Here is a 7460-nt window from a genome sequence, read left to right as displayed (position 1 = left end):
CTCTTGCCAATGTCACTAAAATCTACTCAACTAATTGTCCCATCATACATCATCCTTGGACCAAGTTTGGTGAAAGCTGCTTCATCCAGTTTTGAGTTATCACGTAAACAGATAAATTTTAGGATTTGACCTTGATCTTTGACCTTTGACCTCTGTCCGATTTCACTGAAAAACTAATCAAGTAATTGTCCCATCATACATCATCCTCCAACAAAGTTTGGTGAAATTTGCTCCATCCAGTCTTGAGTTATCGTGTAAACGGATACAATGTCATGATTTGACCTTGACCTTTGACCTTTGACCTTCAGCCGATTTCACCCAAAATCTAATCAAATAATTGCCCCATCATTACTTGGACCTAGTTTGGTAAAATTCCAGTAAATATTACTCAAGTTATCGCGTAAACGAAAGCGGACGTACGGACGTACGGACGGACGGACGGACGGACAACCCGAAAACATAATGCCTCCGGCACCACTTCGTGGCGGAGGCATAAAAATAGGGGCATGCAATGTCAAGAAAGAACACCAGGGCAAGATAGGTTGTTTGATAATGTTATTAAGATCATTTTGACTGTGGTCTTGGATGTGTTTGAAGCTCCTACACATACAAGACAAAAACAAAATGTTCAGCAGTGATAAGGATGGGCATGCTGTAACAGAGGCACACCAACGTCTTTACGACTGTGAAGAATGCAGACCCACGAGTTTTCGACTGGGTACATGTATCACATTAGAAGTGCATCTGCATAGTTGTGATACTTGAGGCTGAATAATTGTCACCAAGCATTCAGCTTCCCCGCTTCATCTCTGTTGCTGTCCTCCACTCCTACAAAGGGGCAAAATAAAGGAACAATTTTCATCATTCTTTACATTACCCAAATCAGTGCCATTTTTAAAAAGACCTCTAGTTACTGCATGCAAATCAAATAACCTAAGATTAAACAAAAAAGGGGATAATGGCTCACTTTTACTCTCCAAACAAAAGTCCACATAGTCTTTCACTCAATAATACTGATTGCTGCAAGTTTATTCAATGTGGAAAGCATACTCTTATGGCATAATCTATGGTTACTTGTATCTATAGTCGAAGGTAAACAAACAATATATTCTATGCTTCTCGCAACTGACAAATATTTTCAATTTCTCTCAGGAAAGGACAAAATGTAAGCATATGGGTCTACAAACCCAAGATGAATAGTACAGTACAGGCTGTACTTCAGCAAGGTTAAGAGAAAATACCCTTTCTGTTTTTCTTTTCGGATAGTTTTTTTTCCCTGCAAGTCCCAGATTATAACACAATACCCCAGCATCCTCCAAAGATTAGACACACACACACACAAACACACGCAGGTTGGTGCACGCACACACACGCACACACACACACACACACACATATCCAACAACAACAAAAGTGATGAATTGCATACATAAGACTGCAGATAGAAGCCACCATCAAGCACTGCCTGTCATTCATTGTCAGTGTTCAAGATCACTTGTTCCATTACTGCTAACTGGACTGCCATCTGCCACTAGGTCTTCGATGACGCTAGTTGCTCCATTTTCTGTGCTTTTAAATGCTCCTCCAGTAACTCAATGTCTCTGGCAGTTAAATCTGTCTGTACTGAGGTTTCTGTGGAAGGCTGTCGGTGTGTGATGTAGTCATGGTCCTGAGGTTGGGGTACCATTATGTGTACTTCCTGGGGGTCCTGCAATAAGTTCATGTCTATAGAATAAGAAAGGGAAACAAACATTCAGGATTTAATTAAGATAAGAAGTAAACACAGCAAAATGAACAAACTGTATGAATGCAACAAAAGCCACTACTGTATCCTATTGGACTGAGATTTTACATGCAGTCTACAACACCTACATTTCAACCAAACTTCACTGAACGCCATTGAATAATTTACTATTCTTCTTGGTATTTTCTTTAAAAAAAAAAAAATGCTACATACTGCCTATTTGGGTGTAGGCTTTTACCTAAACAGAAAATGAATAACTCCTCTTATAATTTCTCTTCTCTTTTAATATGCTGTTCAGATATTTCCATGCCTTTGCAGCACTTGGCCAGGGTGGTGAGAGGTATTAACAATACCCTATAATTATTATCAACTCTATTTGTCAACCACAAAGAGACCATGCCCATTCATCTCATGTGACATGTTTGATATTCATTGTACAATTGCTGTCAATTATTTGTGTTTTTGTTTGCAGGGATATTAAATAAAATTCAATCAATCCAAATGCCTTGTGTAAGCATACATTGTATTTCACTGTAGAACAAGGAATGCTTGCATGCATTTTACTTTCACAAACTCCGCAAGAGAAAAGATTCACAAAATTAAAGCAGACACAAAAGTTCTTGTCCACACTGTATGCATTGAATGTCAGTGGCAATTTGCGGAAAGTTCATGCAGTAAAAATATGTTTTACGGCAATCATTCTCAAGACTTTAAAAATGTTTGCGTGGCACAGTGTGTTCATCAAAGCAACTCACAGAACCAATGCAATTCAGATCAACCAGTATACATTAGATTATGTACATACTTTAGCAGTGTACAATGTACGGTATTGTATGTATTCAGATTCCAAATCATGATGTTGTGCAAACTAACAGCTGCTGTCTGGGATCATTATACCAAAGTTGCAGGGGAAACCTAATTCTGAGTACGCTGTATTATCATGTATGTCACATGTTTCCATGTATGATGTTATCTCCCTGTGTGATACTGCCCCAGCCAGCAAAACAACTTCTTATTGGGCCATTGTTCGGCAAACATCTGACAAGACATTATTTTTGGGGGCCTCCATCATTTCTTGACATTTTAACCCATGGAGGATGGGCTGATTTTGCAACAAGTACAACAGATTAAACATAATTCCCATTCTAGACACTTGCCCAAGTACAATTGTATACTCATTACTCGTCACAAATAGGTTGATAGGAAAATGTTAAAATGTCTGCTGTTGGTCCAATATCTTTCAGGATATTTGGTCAACATTACTTCTTGATGTTGGTCCAATGTCACAAATATCAAACATTGGGCCAACGTGCACATTGGGTGCACGTTGTGCCCCCCCCCTTATAACTTTGTTATTGCTTGATGTATCATTGTTATATTTGGCACGAGTAGAGCAACTCATACCGACTCTACATGGCCGCACAATTGAATCTTTTTCAAGGTCACCTATAGAGGGCACTATTTACCAAAATACAATGTAATTATACAGAAATCCAACTGTACATAAACACTGCGGGAAATATGCCAAAAACATGTTTTTTGTTTTTTTTTTTGGTATAATTTTTTTTTTATCCCCAGTATGTGTCTTTATTAATACATGTAATGTATATATACAGTATAAATCAATGAATTTTCATATGTGCAACAAATGATTTGTGTACAAGCCAAATCTCATTATGAGTTATGGTTGAAATTTCTCACGGTCACTACATGGGGCGCTATTCATAACATAAAGAAATACATTATGAGACCCGTGATGCATCGGTGGTAATGGGTTCATGTTATCATATTTCATATTTCCATATTAATGTTGGAAGTCTAAGTTTGCAGATTGTTATGATAAACAAATATTACAGGCATAACTTGGGTGAAGGAATCAAAATGACACGAAATACAATGTAGATATTAGAAGGGCAATCTTTGTTTGAAAAATAGTGTTTTCAATTATCTCTATCATATCTATTGTTTTATGTCTTTGTCACAAAAAAAAAAACAAAGAAAATTAATAGGAAAAACAATCCAGGGTCAAAATTACTTCACATTTTGCTTCTTCAGCGAAAAATCAACCAAGAAACGCCCATTTCATACACTATGGTATATTGTTAATTGCAAAATCTGACTGACATGGTTGTCAGTTTATGGTTGCAATATCAAATACATTATATATTAAAATGTTCATAAGATTTTAGGAAAAGTCACCAAATTTGGTCAAAATTGGGCAAAGGAGTGGCAAATGTAAATCTGGTACATGTGTAGGGGGCAACTGCGCAATTAATGTGTCCCCCTCCCCCCCCCCCCCCCCCAGATGAGGTGCACTATTCAACTCTGCTTCGCCTTGTTGAATAGAGCACCTCTATCTTTCACCTTGTGCAAAATCTTGTACCATTTATAATAACTTTGCACTCGTGACCATTTTGTATTAGACTCATTGTCATATAACAACCAACATTGTCTACAAACCATTCAATGGTCCCCTAAACTAGGGTCGGGATAATGTAAAGAGTGGGAGGGGAATTAGAATAGCCAACGTACGTCCAACATTTGTCTTGTCCTGGTTCGGGCACTGTTCAATCGTAATTTCACCAGCGATCGTCATCTTAGTAGGTCTAAGAGAAATTAGGCACAGACGCGGGATCGTCGGCTTGCTGTACAGGTACGTGATGTTGGGCCTGCGCCTGGCAACCGGTAGTCCAGATACTGGACGATTTTTATCATCCGCAGTCCCCACACATTCGGCACCCACCCAATGCGCCCAACCGCTGATTGCGACACTCCGCCAATTCGTACTCCCGAAAAAAAAAGAAAAAAACGAAGAAGAAAAAGAAAAAAAAAACGAAGAAGAAGAAGAAAACAAAAAACCAAGAAGAAGAAGAAGAAGAAGAAGAAAAACTCGCCCGGAAACTGGGGGGGGGGGGGGGGGGGGTGAGGGCAGAAAACCAAATCAAACAAGATAAAAACAAAATATGATGATGACGAGGACAATGACAATGTTTATTGTGTTCACACATAAATTCCATGTTCTGTAAGCTGAAATAGAAAAACTTTTCGGCTCGCTCGCTGCGTTCGCTTGCCAAAATTTATATAAAAAAGAAGGTAAGAACAAAACGTGATGATGACGTGGACAAAATGACAGTGTCTATTGTGTTCACACATGTCAGTTTATATTTAGCGGGCAAAATGTTTCACGGAGCAGCGGCTGCAATTTCTTTCATTTTGAAGCGATCGCCATGGATCAAAAGAAGGCGCCAACGGTTTCGAACATACGGGGGGGGGGGGGGGGAGGGGGTGGCGCAAACAAGATAAGAACAAAGCGTACTGATGACGCGGATATATACAAATTTCGGCTCACTCGCTCGTACTAATTTAGAGTATTTTTTCAAGTCCTCAGTTTGTTGGTATAAATCGTTATCTTTAAGGTCGTCACTATATCTTGATTAGAATATTGTAAGATTTAATAGGCAAAAAAAAAAATGACAAGAATTCCATGTTTTGTAAGCTGAAATACAAAATTTTTCGGCTCGCTCGCTTCGCTCGCTCGCCAAAATTTATCAAAAAAAAAAGAAAAAAAGAAAGAGATAAGAACAAAACGTGATGATGACGCGGAAATATACAAATTTCGGCTCACTCGCTCGTACTAATTTAGAGTATTTTTTAGTCCTTAGTTTGTTGGTATAAATCGTTGTCGTCACTATATCTTGATCAGAATTGTAAGATTTAATAAGCAAAAAAATGACAAGAATTCCATGTTTTGTAAGCTGAAATACAAAAAAAAAAAAATTCGGCTCGCTCGCTGCTCTCGCTCGCCAAAATTTATCAAACACAAAAGAAAAGAGATAAGAACAAAACGTGATGATGACGCGGAAATAATATTATACAAATTAATTCGGCTCACTCGCTCGTACTAATTTAGAGTATTTTTTAAAGTCCTTAGTTTGTTGGTATAAATCGTTGTCGTCACTATTATTATTTTGATCAGAATTGAAGATTTAATAAGTAAAAAAATGACAAGAATTCCATGTTTTGTAAGCTGACATAAAAAAATAAAATTTCGGCTCGCTCGCTGCTCTCTCTCGCCAAAATTTATCAAAAAACAAAAGAAAAGAGATAACAAAACGTAATGATGACGCGGAAATATACAAATTTCGGTCACTCGCGCGTACTAATTCAGAGTATTTTTTCCAAGTCCTCAGTTTGTTGGTATAAATCGTTATCTATAAGGCCGTCACTGTAATTATCGTGATTAGAATTGTAAGATTTGATAAGCAAAAAATGACAAGAATTCCATGTTTTGTAAGCTGAAATACAAAAATTTTCGGCTCGCTCGCTGCGCTCGCTCGCCAAACATTTATCAAAATTCATTACATTTAAATCACCCTCAAAAGACCCCTTTTAAGTGCTTGAAAAAGCATATCATGTGGACTTTGTTCAAAGTCCCTATACCGGGATAGGGTTGGGGCTGAACACTTTTTCAGAAATTAGGGGCGCAATTTTCGCGCTTGCCCCAGTGCCCCGGGCGCCGTTTTCCCTATACGCCACTGATTAAAAGACCCGCCAAAGGGTTTCTTCTTCTTCTTCTTCTGGTTAAGTCTGCCTCCTTCAATAGCCTGAAGATTCTTGCAGACTGGTGCTATTTACATTATAATACAATTTATTTACAGATATTTACAAGCACATAGAAAATTTGACGAAAACAACTAGCCACTGTGATCAACCGTTTATCTATTATCTATTTATTTTGCATGTCTTTCAGCAAGTTCACAAAGAGACTTGTGGCGGTCAAATTTGATAAGTCAGGGAAAAAGATAATGACAAGTTAATAATTTTCGTCATGGTGATCCATACACTTTACGGGGCATGAGAAAAGAATAATGACTTTCGCTTTGTCTATAAGAAAATACATCGTTATAGACATTGTTAAAGCAAAAAAAAAAAAAAGTGGCGGTTAGATTCTTGTGCTTTCAATCATTATTTCACTTCAAAAGAAAACACGATAGTGCTTAAAAACTACGATCTGCAAGTATATAGTCAGTGCGTGATCGGAATGAACAGAAACGGAGGTGAGGTGGTGTAAAATGCTCACTGTATGCCCACAGGAAAATGTTATTGACGTCAAACATAAATTATTATGTCGTATGACCTATATTTTAGCGCATCTTCTGTACCTCATTTTATGCACTACGTCAAACATAATCATGGTATAATAAATTCTGCATCTTCTGCAGTTTCTTTTATGCTGTTATGCATCGCCAATAATAAATTGCATAATAATATAAGGGTTATTTGCTGTAATATAATCAGTTCTTATCCTTGCATTGATTGTTCATGGATAAGATCGAGAACAGGAGGAGAAGCCAGAAGATGAAGAATGAAACTCATTGTGGTATATCAACCATGATATAAGTTGAACCAATAATGTTTTCCAATAGTTACACTCCCTTGTATAAGGCAGCTGGGATAAAGGTCTTGGCTTGATAAAAATGAATATAAATGAGAAGGCCTACCATTTTTTTTTTTTGACAACAATTTTATGCTCTATATAGCTTTATAACGATGACTGGTCCCGGGAAGACGATGTGCTGCCGCCACAGAATCGATAATACTCCAAGAGAGACAGTAGCAGGTGTAGCGTAACAGGCGAGGAAGGCCTATATAAAGGGCAAAGCAATGCAGTCCAAAGGGGGTGTTGCAAGAAAGTTGCAATCAATTGCAAATAATT

The 7460-nt window shown here is 37.8% G+C and overlaps 1 long non-coding RNA gene across 1 annotated transcript; it reads right to left on the bottom strand.

Moving 5' to 3' along the window:
* Positions 1–547: 547 nt before the first annotated feature.
* Positions 548–4392, bottom strand: LOC140229407 (uncharacterized). The gene is made up of 3 exons (XR_011901297.1): positions 4277–4392; positions 1430–1725; positions 548–828 (listed from the first exon to the last, which is right to left on the bottom strand). It is a non-coding gene; the product is annotated as an uncharacterized lncRNA (long non-coding RNA).
* Positions 4393–7460: the final 3068 nt, after the last annotated feature.

This window comes from Diadema setosum, chromosome 6 (genome assembly GCF_964275005.1).
Source record: "Diadema setosum chromosome 6, eeDiaSeto1, whole genome shotgun sequence".
Taxonomy (NCBI): Eukaryota; Metazoa; Echinodermata; class Echinoidea; order Diadematoida; family Diadematidae; genus Diadema; species Diadema setosum.
Note: the sequence above shows the minus strand (reverse complement) of the source record. Positions and strands in the feature narration are given on the sequence as shown.